Below are 16,510 nucleotides of genomic sequence, written 5' to 3' on the forward strand. Positions count from 1 at the left end.
GACGTGTGCGTTGCTCTAGGCGTAATAAATGCCCTGTTTTGCCGCCGTTTCAAGTTTTTTACAAAACTTTCCTTTCTTTTTTCGTTTCTTCACTTTTGCATTTGATGTTTCTCTCTCTAAAACCCGTTCTTTCGAATCCGCCATTGCTGAAGCTCCACGCTCTGCATTTGTCTTCCTGGTGGAACTTTCACCGTTCTGCCACATATGTAACTACCGACTGACTTCGACTGTCCTCACATCGACTTCATTTTTTCTGGTAAGCAACTGTTCCTTTTGTTCTCAATTCTTGACCATTTTTGGAATCTCCTGTTATTACTGCCTTGCTCAAATGTCTATTTTGTGAATCATACATTTGAATGTGTTTACTCCTTGATTTGGCCCTTGCCTATATCTTGAACACACGCACCGTTGCACCACTTCACTGTATTTTTGCCACTGATTTTGAGCCTGAGTTTCTTGTTTTTTTTTTTATTTGTTTTTTTTATGCTTCTGAGTGCCCCACCTCTGTTCTTGATTCTGAAACTTCGTTCTTTGTTTCTTTTTTTTTTTTTCTGTGTTTCTTTTCCAAATCTGTGCCCCCAATCTTTACTTTCATAGATTTAGGTTTGGGATTTGTCTATAGAACCTTCCAATTCTTAGGAAAAAATTGAAACAATCCTTACTAGCATATACCTAGGATTTCGCCGAGGTCCCAATAACCCCTTAAGAGCATCTTCTTTCTGAAACCCAGCCCTCTAATTTCAGGCCGACGTTATGGGTATGTGGAGGCACAGGGTTGACACCCCGACGAAATTAGAGCACTTCAGGCAGGAGTTCGAAATCCCAGCTAACGTCAATTTGAGGTTGGCTGGGGATGATGACTCCATCATGCCTACTGACGATACCATGCCCTTCCCTGTAGTTGCCTTTACGGAGTGTGGACTTCGGCTCCCACTTAACATTCTCTTTCGCGAGATTCTTCACTTTTACAAGTTGAACCCTATGCAACTTGCCATAAACTCTTATCGAGTGATCAATGGCATCATAGTTTTAGCAAGGCAGGAGAACGTTAGAATCACCCTTGCCGATGTTCAGTTTTGTTATACCATGTGCGCCCTTAATCTGAAAGAAAGAGGCTATATCTACTACCTTAAGCCGAGGTCCACCGAATTCAAAATTGTAGCCGACGTCCCAGACTCCAACAAGGGAGCCGGGGATGACTATGTCATTACTTCGGGAAGTTGGGAATTTGGCCCAGACGAAGATGTTCACTTCTACCCTCTTCCTCGATCAGTTAAAGAGGGCAAGGGTAAGAGCCCAGTGTTAACACTTAGTTGTCTCTTTTCAAGTCCTCAACACTTTGTTTGTTTCTAATGTCTGTTCCTCTTGCAGATGTTCGCAAGCCTCCGAAAGGCTTTCGCCAGTCCTATGTTCTTGGCAAAGATTTAAAGAAACTTTTGGACTTGCCAGTCCACAAAAGAAAAGCGCTTGTGCTCCTCAATTTCATCCCAACATACAGATCTACCCTTCCCGACGTCCCCAAGAAAAAGAAGAAGAGCTTATCTCCTCCCTCTGCTACCACTTTACAAACCGCATCAACATCTCGGGCTGATCAAGGGTCAACCTCTGATCCAGCCGATCAACCATCAACTTCAGCCCCATACTTAATCCCAATACCAGAGAGAAAACGTCAGCGACGACTTATCAAGACTGCTGAGATGGGTCGCCCGAAGCCTGTTGCCCAAGATCTCCTAGCTGACCTCCCAGTTGATGCTGATGCAAAACCAACCCAATCCATGCCCCCACCAAAGCCAAAAAGAACCAAAAAGGCTTAGCCAAAGGCCAAAGCCACTGTAGTTGAGACTGAAGATACTCTGCCAATTTCACAATTGGCTGGGAGTGAGAAGACTGTTTCTATTTCCACAAAAAGGTCAGTTGAAACACAGCCAGCAGAATCTTCAAAATCAAAGAAAGCGAGGTCGTCCTCTGCAACGGCTTCGGGGTCCAAAAAACCCGACGTCCCCTGGGCCCCAAAGATTACTTTAGAGGACAGGCCAATCATGTCTAGTGAAAGCGCCGACGACATTAATGTCGGCGTCGCCCTCAGCACCGCTCTTCTCCTTCCAGGGGACCTGGAGCGAAATGCTGAGTACAGTGAGTATGAGAACTACGCTTTAATGCTCCAGCACTCCGTTCAAGTAAGTGTTCCTGTTTTGAACTTTTGACTTTCTTTCTGTTTCATACTTAAAATATTTTCTAACACTTCTGTTTCCTTTCAGGCCATCCAGCATGCCCATTCGTTTTCAATGCAATCTTTTAAGAATCGGGAACGGATGACCGAGATGAAGAAGGAGTTTTCTGCCCTGCAAAAGACCAACAAAGGTCTTCAACTAAAAATGAAGAAGCTGGAAGACCAGGCCAAGGCTGCAACTAAGGCCCAACAGATAGCCGAGGAAAAAGCTGAATCAGCCGAGGCCGTAAGGAAGGTCGCCGAAGCCGAGAAGATAGAGGCCGAGGACAGAAAGGCCCAAGCTGAAAAGGAACTGCAGGAGGCCCTGGCCACCAAGGATGTCAAAATTAAGGAGGCAGACAAAAAGGCATACGCCCAGGGTATGGCTGACGTCACTGAAGAATACAAACTTCAGGTCAGGCAGGCATGCAACATGGGCTTCTCCCTTGGTTGGATGTCCCTGATAAAGAAACTTGATCTTCCTGCCGATTCACCCTTCCGTAATGCCGATGCTATCCCTCTTCCCTTCCCACCACTTCCACCTCCAAGTCAACCTGAGGATGCTTCTGAATCTAAGGATGAAAATGGAGGTGAGGACGAGGATGAGGCTGAAGTTTTGGTAAGGAAGCATAAAGATGCTGCTGGGACCAAATCCCTTCCTTCAAGTGCGCAAATCATGGACTTAACTCAAGATGATGTGGGTGAAGGGGTTGCCAAGGAAACCACTCCCGAGCACGCTTCGTCCGACGTTCCTCAAATTGACAAGAGTATTGACGAAACTCTTGCCGAGATTGATGCAGAACTTACAATGGAGAAGGCGGCCGAAGTAGCTCTTCAAGAATCTGCAGAGGTCCAAACCCAAGTTGCCCCTGAGGCTAAGGAACCATAACTTTGATGTCTCTATTTTCTTGTCTTTTGTACTTTTTTTGTTTCCTGGACAATATAAGCTTCTTTACATGGCCGATGTTCCTCCTATTTTTGTTGAATGCTCTAATCTTCAATTTCTCTTGATTGCTTCTGCATGGTTTCTATACTCGGAATATTTTGCATGATTTACATACTTCTTCCTTCCTTGTGCAATCTTCTCGGGGTTACATACCTCGGGTATAATAACTACAAAACTTTTACTTCGGCAAGATACTGACCTGCAAACTTTTCATAAATTTTAACAAGTATGAAACATATACTACTCAATGTTAACTTTGCAAACTTTTTCTCAAGTTTCAACAAGTGTTTAGACAGTGATCTTAGTCTAACCTACTTGTAAATTGCTACAAATTTCAACAAGTGTTTATCATATACTGTAAACTTTTCTCAAGTTATAACAAGTGTTTAAGCAATGATCTACTTGTAAATTGCTACAAATTTCAACAAGTGTTTAAACAATATACTTAGCTTTTACTTCAACCTGCAAATTGCTACAAATTTCAACAGATGATCACGTGTTGGCTTAACATTATCTTGTAAATTGCTACAAATTTTAACAAGTGTTAAGCATCTTCTTTGGTTGGACCAACCTGTAGATTGCTACAAGTGTGCAAACTATAACCTCGGCTTCACTTTGACTTGTAAATTGCTACAAATTTCAACAAGTGCAGAGAAACAGTAATCTTGGCTTAACTTCAACTTGTAAATTGCTACAAATTTCAACAAGTGAAGATAAGAAATATTCTCGGCTTAACTTCAACTTGTAAATTGCTACAAATTTCAACAAGTGAAGATAAGGAATAATCTCTGCTTAACTCCGACTTGTAAATTGCTACAAATTTCAACAAGTGAAGATAAGGAATATTCTCGGCTTAACTTCAACTTGTAAATTGCTACAAATTTCAACAAGTGAAGATAAGGAATAATCTCGGCTTAACTCCGACTTGTAAATTGCTACAAATTTCAACAAGTGAAGATAAGGAATCAGCTTAACTCCAACTTGTAAATTGCTACAAATTTCAACAAGTGAAGATAAGGAATCAGCTTAACTCCAACTTGTAAATTGCTACAAACTTCAACAAGTGAATTAAGTGTCTCTGTCTTCTCTCTGCCCCAAATGTGAACCTGAGTTCTACTTGGGTTCTCATTATTCATGTCTTCAAAAACACCAATATGTAACTTTATCAATCATATGTGTTTTAAAGAAAAGGGAAAAGATTTTATTGATGACATCGGCCAAAAATAATGCACATCTAATGATAGAAGAATTTTAAATTACAAGTGTTCCAAGGTCTTGGCAGTGCTTTGCCCTCGTTATCTTCAAGCCGATAAGCTCCATTGCCTAATACCGAAGTAATTCTGTAGGGTCCTTCCCATTTTGGGCAAAGCTTGCCCTCTCTGGGATCCTTCTTGTTGCCGACGACTTTTCTCAGGACTAGGTCGCCGACTTGAAAATCTCTTGGATTAACCTTCTTGTTGTAAGCTCTGGTAAGCTGTTGCTGGTATACTGCGAGCTAAATTACAACTCTCTCTCTTCGTTCTTCCAAAAGATCCAGATCTCGGGCTAAGAGTATGTCATTGGTGCCATTCTCTACTCCCTGGGTTCTGATCCTTGGGATGCCGATCTCCAATGGGATGACTGCTTCTGTGTCATAAGCCATGGCAAAGGGGGATTCCCCTGTTGATCTTCTCGGCGTAGTCCGATATGCCCAAAGTACGTTGGGCAACTCGTCTACCCACTTTCCTTTTGCTGCCTGCAGCCTCTTCTTTATTCCATCCAAAATTACTTTGTTGGATGCTTCTGCTTGCCCATTACTTTGGGGAAAACTTGGTGTTGAAAAGTAATTCTTGATCTTGAATTTCGCACAAAAGTTCTTGATGAGTTTGCTGTCAAACTGTGTTCCGTTGTCGGCAACTATTGCTCTTAGAATCCCAAATCTGGTGATGATGTTTCTCCATATAAAGTTCTTGACGTCCACATCTCGGATTTTGGCAAGAGGTTCTGCCTCTATCCACTTCGTAAAGTAATCTATTGCTACCAGCAAGTATTTTCTCTGCCCAGTTGCCTGGGGGAGTTGCCCAACAAGATCCATACCCCATTGGGCAAACGACCAAGGGCTGGATACTGGGTTCAGGTCAGTAGCTGGCTGATGTATCAAAGGTGCAAACCTTTGGCATTGTTCACACTTCTTCACGTAGGCTTCAGCATCCTTTTGCATGTAGGGCCACCAATACCCCTGGGTAATGGCCCTGTGGGCTAATGATCTGTCCCCAGCGTGGCTTCCACAAATCCCTTTATGAATCTCGTATAGAAAATCTTCAACCTGCAAAGGGTGTATGCACCTTAAAAGGGGTCCAGTGATGAACCTTCTGTAGAGATGGCCTTCTGCTGTCAGACTGAATCTGGCCGATTTCAATCTGATTTTGTGTGCTTCCTTATGGTCTTCTGGCAGCTTTTCCTCTTTTAGGAATGCAACGATTGAATCCATCCAGCTTGGTCCCAAGTCCACGCACATTGCTTCTTGCTCTATGCTCTGTGGTTCTATGCTCAGGCCCAACATATAGTCGATCATAATTGTCCTTGTTTTTCCAGTCTGCATTGAGCTTGCCAGGTTAGCCAACGCGTCGGCGTGAGTGTTGTCATCTCGGCTAACTTGGAGTAGTCGGCAGTTCTGAAATAGGGCTGCCAATCTGATGACCTCTTTTGCATATGCCGACATCCTTTCGTCCCTGGCTGCAAATTCTCATGTTGGCTGGTTAACAATAAGCTGTGAATCACAAAAAACTATTACCTCATCTGCTTCTGCTGCTACTGCCAGTTTTAGTCCTGCAATTAATGCTTCGTATTCCGCTTCATTGTTTGAGGCCTTGAACCCCAAACGGATGGACTATTCTATTATTTCTTCATCTGGAGATATCAGTAGTACTCCTGCCCCTGCTCCTTGTCGGTTTGAACTTCCATTGACAAACAGTCTGAATGAGTCACCGATGTAGATGCTGCAGGGTCTGAGTTTTTCCTTCCTTTGTTCTTTTGTCTTTGGATGTGCTTCTCCCTGTTTGCTTGGACATCGTTCATCTTGGCTCAACGAAGCCCGATGTTCGATGAATTCTGGCATGAACTCGGCCACAAAGCCCTTTATTGCTGTTCTCGGCTTGAACTCCAAGTCATACTGGCCCAGGGCTACTGCCCATCTTGCTATCCTTCCTGTTAAGTCTCCTTGTTGCAACAAGGACTTCAGTGGGTGCTCTGTTAGGACCACAATCTTGTGCCCCTGAAATTAATGGTTCAACTTCTTTGAAGCCATTACTAAGGCTAGCATTAATTTCTCCAGTGGTAGATACCTTGTTTCTGCATCGGCCAAGGTTTTACTTACATAATAAACAGCCTTTTGCTCCTATTTTTCCTCTCGGATTAGTACTGCACTAACTGCGTGTTTTGAAACTGCCAAGTAGAAAAATAGTTCTTCCCCTGGTTCTAGATTGGAAAGAACCGGAGTTGTGGTCAAGTACTTCTTTAGGTCGGTCAAAGCGGCCTCACATTCTTCTGTCCACAGGAAGTCTGTGGCTTTTTTCACCAGGTTGAAGAAGGGTCTGCATTTATCTGAGCTTCTGCTGATGAATCTGTTTAGGGTTGCGGTCCTGCCAGTAAGCATCTGAACCTGTTTTGCCGACGTCGGGCTCTTGAGCTCTAGGATGGCCTTGATTTGGTCTGGGCTAGCCTCAATGCCCTTTCTTGTTACCAGATACCCTAAAAACTTACCTGATCCAACTCCAAACGCGCACTTTGATGCGTTGAGTCGGAGCCGGTATGTTTTGAGTATATCAAATACCTCTTTTAGGTCGGCAAGATGACCCTTAGATTCCTTGGTCTTCACGACCATGTCATCGATGTAGACTTCTACCATTTTGCCAATCAGGTACTTGAATATCTTTGTTACTAACCTTTGGTAAGTTGCTCCTGCGTTTTTCAACCCAAAAGGCATTACCTTGTAACAGTACAGGCCTTTAGGGGTGATGAACGCAGTCTTCTCCTCGTCTGGACGGTACATAGCAATCTGGTGGTACCCCCTGTATGCATCCAGAAAACTCATCCTTTCATGCCCTGAAGTAGCATCTACTAGCTGGTCAATCTTGGGCAGAGGAAAGCTGTCTTTGGGGCAGGCTTTGTTGAGGCTGGTAAAGTCTACACAGACCCTCCATTTGCCGTTTTTCTTTTTCACCACTACTGTGTTGGACAGCCATGTCGGGTAGTGAACTTCTCGGATGGCCCTGGCCTCCAGAAGTCTGTCTACCTCTTCTTCTACTGCTTCGACGTGCATCAACGTCGGTCTTCTGGCTCGTTGAATCACAGGTTTTGCCAACCTGTCGACATTCAGTCTGTGGCAAGTGACCTCGGGGTCAATGCCAGGCATTTTGTAAGGTGTCCAGGCGAACACCTCAATGTTGGCTCTTAGAAAAGTTTCCAACTCTTTCTCCTCTTCTTCAGCTAAGCCTGAGCCGAGAAGAAAGAAGTGTTCTTCATCCCCATCCTGGACGAGGATTTTCTTTAGCGCCTCTTCGCTCTTCTCGGCTGGTTCTTTGCCGACGTCTTCTAGGACTTCCACGACCTCATCTTCAATTTCTGCCTTCTTTGGCTCTCGCACGCAGCAGGTAGACTTCGTTGCTGCCATGGAGCAATTTTTTGCCTGCAGTTGGTCTCCTCTGATTTCTTCAATCCCATGCTCTGTTGGGAACCGCAGTAGTTGATGCAATGTTAAGGGAACTGCCCCCATTGCATGCAACCATGGCCTTCCCAAGATGATGTTATATGGTGAGGGTGTGTCAATCACCATAAATTCTGTCTTGATCTTCATAGTACCAGCTTGTATTTCCACGCTTGCTGCGCCCAGTGGCCAAGTCGGCGTTCCATTGAAGTCGATCATCGGGCTGCTGGATTATTCCAGGTCGTCAGGATGAAGGCCCAGCTCCTTGTAACATCTGACATACATGATGTCGCAAGAGCTGCCTTGATCAATCAGGATGTGCTTCACTTGGCACTCCCCAACCTGGAGGGATACTACCAAGGCATCGTTGTGTGGATGGTGGACCATCTCTAGGTCAGCTTCAGTGAAGGCTATCATCGGTCCTCGGTACTCCTCAGGCCGAGGTCTTTTGTGTTCGACCTGGTTCACGTGCTGCAGGTGTTTTACTCTTTGGGTTTCTCCCCGAATGTCGCTTTCGTTCACCTTTGAGTGGATTACATTAACCACCCGTGGTCCTCCTGCCTGTGGTTGCTGTGCTGGGGGTGGCGGTGCTGCTGGTGCTTGAGGCAATCTTGCCTATTCTTCCCTTGTCCTGGCTTCATCGACCAGGTCCCTCAGAAGGCCTTGTCATACCAGGTCTTCTAAGTGTGCTTTTAAGGCTCTGCATCCCTGAGTTGGGTGTCCTTCTTCATTGTGGTAAGCACAGCGCCTACCAACGTTTCTTCCCATAAATTCCCCTGGTGCTCTTGCCGGTGCCCTAAAATAGGGTTGGTTTCGTATTTGATCCAGGACTTTATGGATAGGGATTCGGAACACCATCGTCACTGCCTGTTTACCCTTTAATTTTGTTTCTTGTTTGGTCGGCCCATTGTTACCTCGGCCTCGCTTCGGCGAGCCGTTTCCCTTCTCCTGCTTCATCTCTTTGTTTCCCGACGTATCTTCCTCGGCTCTGGTGTACTTCTAGATTCTCGCCATGAGTTCTTCCATGCTTTTTGGCAATGTTTTTTCCAAAGACTTCCATAGTGGGCAGTCATCTTTCAGGCCGTTCTTGAAAGACACGACCGCCACCACCTGGTTGCATTCGGGTATTCGATTGAATACCTCGTAGTACCTCTTTGCGTAGGCCCTCAGGCCTTCATCCTTGGTGATTCTTAAAGCCATAAGAGCATCAACCCTCAGGGGCTGTAATTTGTTCGTCACAAATCTGGCCACAAACATCTCGGCCAGGCCTTCCCAGTTCTTCACGCTTCCCTTTGGCAGTTTGTGGAACCAGTCTGACGCAATCTCCCCAAAGGACGAGGGGAACACTTTGCAGAGCAACGACTCGTTTCCACTATATAATGCCATTGAGTTCAATAATAATCCAACGTGGAAGTTAGGGTCTGACTTACCATCGTATATTTGAAACCTCGGCATACTGAATCTCTTTGGCGCCTCAAATTTGTCCAGTTCCACCGAGAACGGTGTCTTCGGCTTGTCGGGTGAGGTAACCTCGGCTTCTCCGTTCTGTTGCTTCCTCTTGAGGTAGTTTCTCAAGTCTTCTTTGCTTCGTCCAGGAGCTCGGCTATTTACTGACTTTAGTTTCTTCGGCATACTGCTCTCGGCCTCGTGATGGGCCCTTTTCGATCTCTCCCCATGAGTTGTGTCGAAGCATAATGCCTGCCCTCGAACATGTCGATGTTCTTTGGGCCCTGGATCCTTCGTGTGATGCGTCCTTTGGGACTCTTCTTGCCTCGGCTCCTCTCGTCCGACTTCCCTGGAAGGTCGGTGAGAGTGCCTTCCGCTCCTGGTGTGCTGAGGGGCTTCGGGGATTGTTTTCCTTCCTCCCTTCTAGGTATTAATTGCTGGCATCGGTGTATGTTGCAGCGGGTATGGTGGCTGCATAACATTATTCTGCATCATGAAGTTGACGACCGACACTTAACATTCGATTAGCCTAAAGGAAAGAAGTAAAATAGATAGAAGACCCTTTCCTATCCCCCTGAAAGAAAAACTCAAGTTGCCTTGGCATAGCAAAAACTAACCTCTTTCTAAACCAATCAACAGAGGCGTGATGCTTCGTCAACAAATCCATACTCAAAATCACATCAAAATCCTTCACCTCTAAGGAAATCAAATCCACCAGAACAATCCTACCATCCAAGTTTACCTCACAAGATCTACATACATCTCCTAACACTACTATTTCTCCTAATGGAGTACACATGGTAATACAAACTTCAAAGGCTCACAAAGAATCGAAAATCCGTGTAAATATCTAGGTACCAACTCTTAACCTTCAAAATGAAATCAAGAAAGATTCAACATAAGCTTAAAAAAATCTAACTTAACCATACAATACTAAGGACTATAGGGACTCGGACCTCGTCTAAATGATGAAATGCAAGGTATGTAACTTGATAAATCTACGGCTCTGATACCACAATTGTCACACCCCAAATCCGGGCATGACCGGCCGTGGCCCACAGGGCCTTAGCCCAAGGCACACGTAAGCCTAAACACGAATCCAATCACATTGAACAACTAAACAATAGTCCAATAATAAATAACCAAAACTCAATCCAGACATGTCACAATTATAAACGGCAAAATCAACCGTAAAAAAAAAAACCATCCAAACTTATGGGATATAAACAACCCACATATAAAAAATAATCCTAAATGAACTTCGATAAGAATAAATATAAATATGCACAAACTTGACATAACACTCTAAACTAAAGGAATGCCCTAGAGGTCCATGCAATTGAGTCCCCGCTATGCCATGAGTCCACTCTAAGTCCTTCTAACACCTGGAAGTGATAAAAACTAAGTCAGCTGATAGCTCAGTGAGTAGCAACATGGATAGTAAATACAGTTTTGAAAACAGGGTTCAATTCCAAAATAAGATATATATCACAGAAACTAGATTGACATACAGTTTGGTAAATACAATCTGTTTCAAAAAGAAGGTTCCACAATTCAACACTTAAAATACTCATGTCTCGCAAGAACATGATAAACGACATTTTCCACTTAAAACATATTATAACATGAACACCAATAATTTTCTGGGTACCAATAAAAACAAATAATCTGCCACACATTTCTCAGGCTATAAGCCCCGTTGGATCCAATACCGAACTAAGAGTCATCCTCAGGGTGGCACCTGGGCCTTTTCTCAAAGACGATCCGATTGAAGGTCACCTAGTTGTTTTTAAAGGTCTGTTCCTTACAATCGTTGAGCACTAGAGTCATCACGGCCCAACCCGGATCTGTTCCCTAGTGGCCAGAGTCACCACACACAGTGGAATAATTTCCCTGGACTAAATACACACTTGGTCCCAATATCAATACACATCAGTTTTGCAAAACATGGTAGTTCATCATTATAAACATGAGACCAAAACAAATAGTTTACAGTATGCCAAGTTCACACATGTTTCAGAAATAATTTGATTCAATTGATAATATAATAATTTATCAAAACAGTTTAATCATGAAACAACAATTTAATTTTCCAACAGTTCAGGGTAAGGGAACATTTATAAAAATACGTAGCATGAAACTACTCACCTGAAACCGAAATAATATAATCCTCGAATAGAGTGTAAAAGTTCAACTAGTGCCCTGAACCAAGTATAAAAACTACACGTCACAACTAATTTAAAAATACTAAAGAATACGAACTAAGTAACCCCAAACTAAAGCGCACTAACACGGCTCAACCCAACTCACCGTTACTCTTAAAAATTATCTAAGTTCATGTTCTTCAAGGTTTAAAATCACCCAAGACATAGATTCCGATCGAAACTTAACTAAAAATAACTTTTAGATGAAACAGTGTTTTAAACAAGTTTTCCCAATCTATTCGCTAACTTTGAAAATTACAAAATCCACTCCACGCTATTCGAAAAATCCCAATAACCTCCAGATATCAACTAATATATCCTAAGTTTCAAACCCAATTGGTTTCACTTGATTTTCTTATCAAAATAATTATCTACAATTTATTATATCCAAACAGGTTGTTTTCTGCAGCACTTTAAAGAAATTGACGGTTCTCTTAATATACACGATCAATCAATGCAAGGCCAAAAACGTACGAAACTAGACTCGTAACCGGTTCTAATGACACTAATTTGATAATTTTTGGATTTATACCCAAAGAGAACAACAATCCCAAATTTACTGTTTCGGACTGGTTTCCTGGACAGATTTGAATACCTCAATTTATATGGATTTCGACTCCCAAAAATTATGAAAAAATTCAGATATACAATTCAATATGTAGTTGATCTACTGTAAAAATTTCAGTTCAAAATTCATCCCTTTGATACGGTTTCTTGATTTTTAAAGTTTGTGATTCTGTGCAGAATTTTTGGACTAAGAATTACACCATTCTTTATACATGAATTTAACTCCTCAAATTTCTTAACAGTATATATATATATATATATATATACAAAATACATAAACCTACAACTTCTCCATCAATGATCTAAATAATAATAGAGTAAGAATAAAGAACAAAAACAAAGAAAAAAAAAAAAGAAGAAGAAAGATACCTACCACACCCAAAAATTACTCCTTGTTTGCAATCCCCTTTTTTCTTCTTCTTTTCTCTCAAACTTCTTCCTCCCCGTGGCTGTTGTGGCTGCTGCTATAGAATGTATTAGGAACCTAGGGTTTTTCTTTTCTTTTCTTTGTTATACATAACATAAATGACTCTAGACAAAAATGTCCTTTGTTTTATTTTATACTAGTTGTGGGCACACTTAGGTCAAATAGATAGATAAATATACAAAATACATATATAAGTTACGTGCAATTCAAATGGTAAGAGTCTAACTTATTAATTTTGTGGTCTAGAGTTCAAGTCACACCCTCTTCTCTATTTTTTTTTTTTTATAATAAATCTTGCTTCTCAATTAATGACTTTCACCATAAATTTATTTTAGGTTTAAAATTAATTAAAAGATCCTCTAATAATATTTAATTTGAACTTAAAGATTCATAATAAAATATTTGCGATTGTAAAATTATTATTTAATTATTTACTTAATTTTTATATTCGGGTTCTCACATTCTCCCCCACTAAAAAAAAGTTTCGTCCTCGAAACTAACCTGAGTAAATCATGAGAATAGATGTGGGTACTTCTCGCGCATCTCGTCCTCGCATTCCCAAGTCGCCTCTTCAACTAGGTGATTACGCCACAGTACCTTAACTAATTTAATGACCTTTGTACGCAACATTTTCTCTTTCGAATCCAAAATCTGAACAAGTATCTCCTCATACGAAAAAATCCTTTCTAATCTGAAGCGGCTCATAATCTATCACATGCGACGGACTGTGCACATATTTCCTCAGCATAGACACGTGAAACACATTATGCACTCCTGCCAACCTAGGGGGTAAAACAACACGGTACACAACCTCACTAACCTTCTCTAATTCCTTAAATGGTCCAATGTTTCTAGAACTCAACTTTCATTTATTTCCAAACCTGATGACTCCTTTCCATGGTGATACTTTCAAGAATATCATATCCCCCACATGAAACTCTAAATCTCTCCTACAATGATCAGCATACCTTTTTTGTTTACTCTGAGCAGTCAATAATCTCTCTCTAATGATGATAATTTTTTTTTTTGTGTAGCATCCTCCATCAAATCAAGTCCCAACATTTGCCTCTTACCAACCTCATACCAACACAAAAGAGACCTACACTTCCTCCCATACAATGCCTCATAAGGGGCTACTCCCAAACTAGAATGATAACTATTATTATAGGCAAACTCCATGAGCGGCAAATAATCATCCCAATTACCTCTCCACTCCAAAGCATAAGCCCTCAACATATCCTCAAGGATTTGAATAGTCCTCTCCGATACCCCATTTGTCTAAGGGTGATAAGCTGAACTAAAATTTAACCAAGTACCAATAACTGACTGTAACGCACCCCAAAACTTAGACACAAAACGAGGGTCCCGATCTGACACTATTGACACTGGTGCACCATGCAACCTAACAATCTCCTTCACATACAACTGTGCAAATCGAGCTAGAGAATAGTTCACCCGAACTGCAATAAAATGTGCTGACTTGGTTAATCTATCAACAACAACCCAAAAAACTGCATCGTGATTACTACTAGTACAAGGTAAACCACACACAAAGTCCATGGTATCATGATCCCACTTCCACTCTGGTATAGGTAAGGGTTGTAGTTTCCCCTCAAGTTTCTAATATTCTACTTTAACTTGTTGACACACCAAACACTAAGCCACAAATTCTGCAATATCTCCCTTTATACCATTCCACCAAAAATGTTCATAAAGATCCCGATACATCTTAGTACTTCCAAGATGAATGCTATAACTATAACTACAACTATGTGCCTCTACCATAATCTGCTTCCTCAAATCACCACCAACAGAAACACAAATTCGGCTACGGAATCTAAGCAACCCGTCAGCACTAACCACAAAGTTTACATTCTTACCCTCTGCCATCTCTCCTTTAATACGCTCACACTGGGGGTCAATCTCCTGTGCTAAACGAATCCGTTCTCTCAAGGTTGGCTGAACTGTCAATTGACTACAATAAGCCCTATCACCAGGCGTAACAACCTCAAGCCTCAAACGTCTCATGTCTTCCACAAAACAACTGTTAATACACAAAGCAGTTGCATCTCTAACTGCGACCTTCCTACTCAAGGCATCTGCAACCACATTTGCCTTCCCCGGATGATATAAAATATTCACATCATAATCTTTTAGTAACTCAAGCCATCTTCTTTGCCTCAAATTTAGTTCCTTTTGTGTGAAAATATACTTCAAACTCTTATGATCAGTGTAAATCTCACATGACTCTCCATACAAATAATGTCGCCAAATCTTAAGAGCGAAAATCACTGTTGCTAACTCCAAGTCGTGCGTAGGATAATTTCTCTCATGTACTTTCAACTGTTGTGACATATAAGTAATCTCCTTCCTATGCTGCATGAGCACACATCCTAAACCCTGTCGTGAAGCATCACTATAAATCACAAAACCACCACCATCAGTAGATAAGGCAAGGATTGGAGTTGATATCAACCTTTGTTTAAACTCTTGGTAGCTACACTCACAATCATCATTCCACTCAAACTTTACCCCTTTCCTAGTGAGATTTATAAATGGCAAAGCAATACGGAAGAATCCTTCCACAAACTGCCTGTAATATCCAGCAAGCCCTAAAAAGCTACGTACCTCCGTCACAAAAGTAAGTCGTGGCCAATCAACAATTGATGTCACCTTCGTGCTATCCACAGATACCCCATCTTTACTCACTACATAACCCAAAAAGGATACAATGCTCAACCAAATTCACACTTCTTAAATTTTGCATACAATCTCTTCTCCCTAAGGATCTGCAGTACTACCCTCAAATGCTGCTCATGCTCCTCCTTACTCCTCGAATAAATTAGGATGTCATCAATAAACACTACCAAAATTTATCCAGTTGCGGTTTAAATGCTCTGTTCATCAAATCCATGAATGCGGCGGGTGCATTTGTGAGACCAAAAGGTATCACCAAGAACTCAAAATGCCTATAACGGGTTCTAAAAGCGGTCTTGGGAATATCTTCTCCCTTACTTTCAACTAGTGATAGCCTAACCTCAAGTTAATCTTAGAGAATACCTAAGCTCCCTGAAATCGGTCCAACAGATCATCAATGCGTGGCAAAGGATACCTATTCTTCACTGTGACTTTGTTCAGTTCTCTATAATCAATACACAATCTCATAGACCCATCCTTCTTCTTCACAAACACAAGTGCTCTCCAAGGTGAAACACTAGGCCTAATAAAACCTTTGTCTAACAACTCCTATAACTGAGTTTGTAACTCCCTCAACTCCAACGACGCCATTCTATAGGGCACTTTAGAAATAAGTGTCGTGTCAGGGACCAAGTTAATGGAAAATTCTACCTCACGATCTAGAGGAAGTCTAGGTAGATCCTTTAGAAAAACATCAACACATCACTTACTACAGGCAACACCTCTAACTTCTACTCTGGTTGTTCGATACTCACTACACAAGCTAAATAATCATGACACCGTTTACTTAACATTCGATTAGCCTAAAGGAAAGAAGTAAAATAGATAGAAGACCCTTTCCTATCCCCCTGAAAGAAAAACTCAAGTTGCCTTGGCATAGCAAAAACTAACCTCTTTCTAAACCAATCAACAGAGGCGTGATGCTTCGTCAACAAATCCATACTCAAAATCACATCAAAATCCTTCACCTCTAAGGAAATCAAATCCACCAGAACAATCCTACCATCCAAGTTTACCTCACAAGATCTACATACATCTCCTAACACTACTATTTCTCCTAATGGAGTACACATGGTAATACAAACTTCAAAGGCTCACAAAGAATCGAAAATCCGTGTAAATATCTAGGTACCAACTCTTAACCTTCAAAATGAAATCAAGAAAGATTCAACATAAGCTTAAAAAAATCTAACTTAACCATACAATACTAAGGACTATAGGGACTCGGACCTCGTCTAAATGATGAAATGCAAGGTATGTAACTTGATAAATCTACGGCTCTGATACCACAATTGTCACACCCCAAATCCGGGCATGACCGGCCGTGGCC

The 16,510-nt window shown here is 41.8% G+C and overlaps 1 long non-coding RNA gene and 1 pseudogene across 1 annotated transcript; both read right to left on the reverse strand.

Moving 5' to 3' along the window:
* Window positions 1–2,065, reverse strand: part of LOC114299890 (receptor-like protein kinase FERONIA) — a 38,034-nt pseudogene extending 35,969 nt beyond the window's left edge.
* Window positions 2,066–10,393: 8,328 nt separating this feature from the next.
* On the reverse strand, window positions 10,394–12,611 carry LOC145792446 (uncharacterized). The gene is made up of 3 exons (XR_014331846.1): window positions 12,430–12,611; window positions 11,434–11,487; window positions 10,394–10,670 (listed from the first exon to the last, which is right to left on the reverse strand). It is a non-coding gene; the product is annotated as an uncharacterized LOC145792446 (long non-coding RNA).
* Window positions 12,612–16,510: the final 3,899 nt, after the last annotated feature.

This window comes from Camellia sinensis, chromosome 6, assembly GCF_055761805.1.
Source record: "Camellia sinensis isolate YWXY chromosome 6, ASM5576180v1, whole genome shotgun sequence".
In the NCBI taxonomy this organism is placed as follows: domain Eukaryota; kingdom Viridiplantae; phylum Streptophyta; class Magnoliopsida; order Ericales; family Theaceae; genus Camellia; species Camellia sinensis.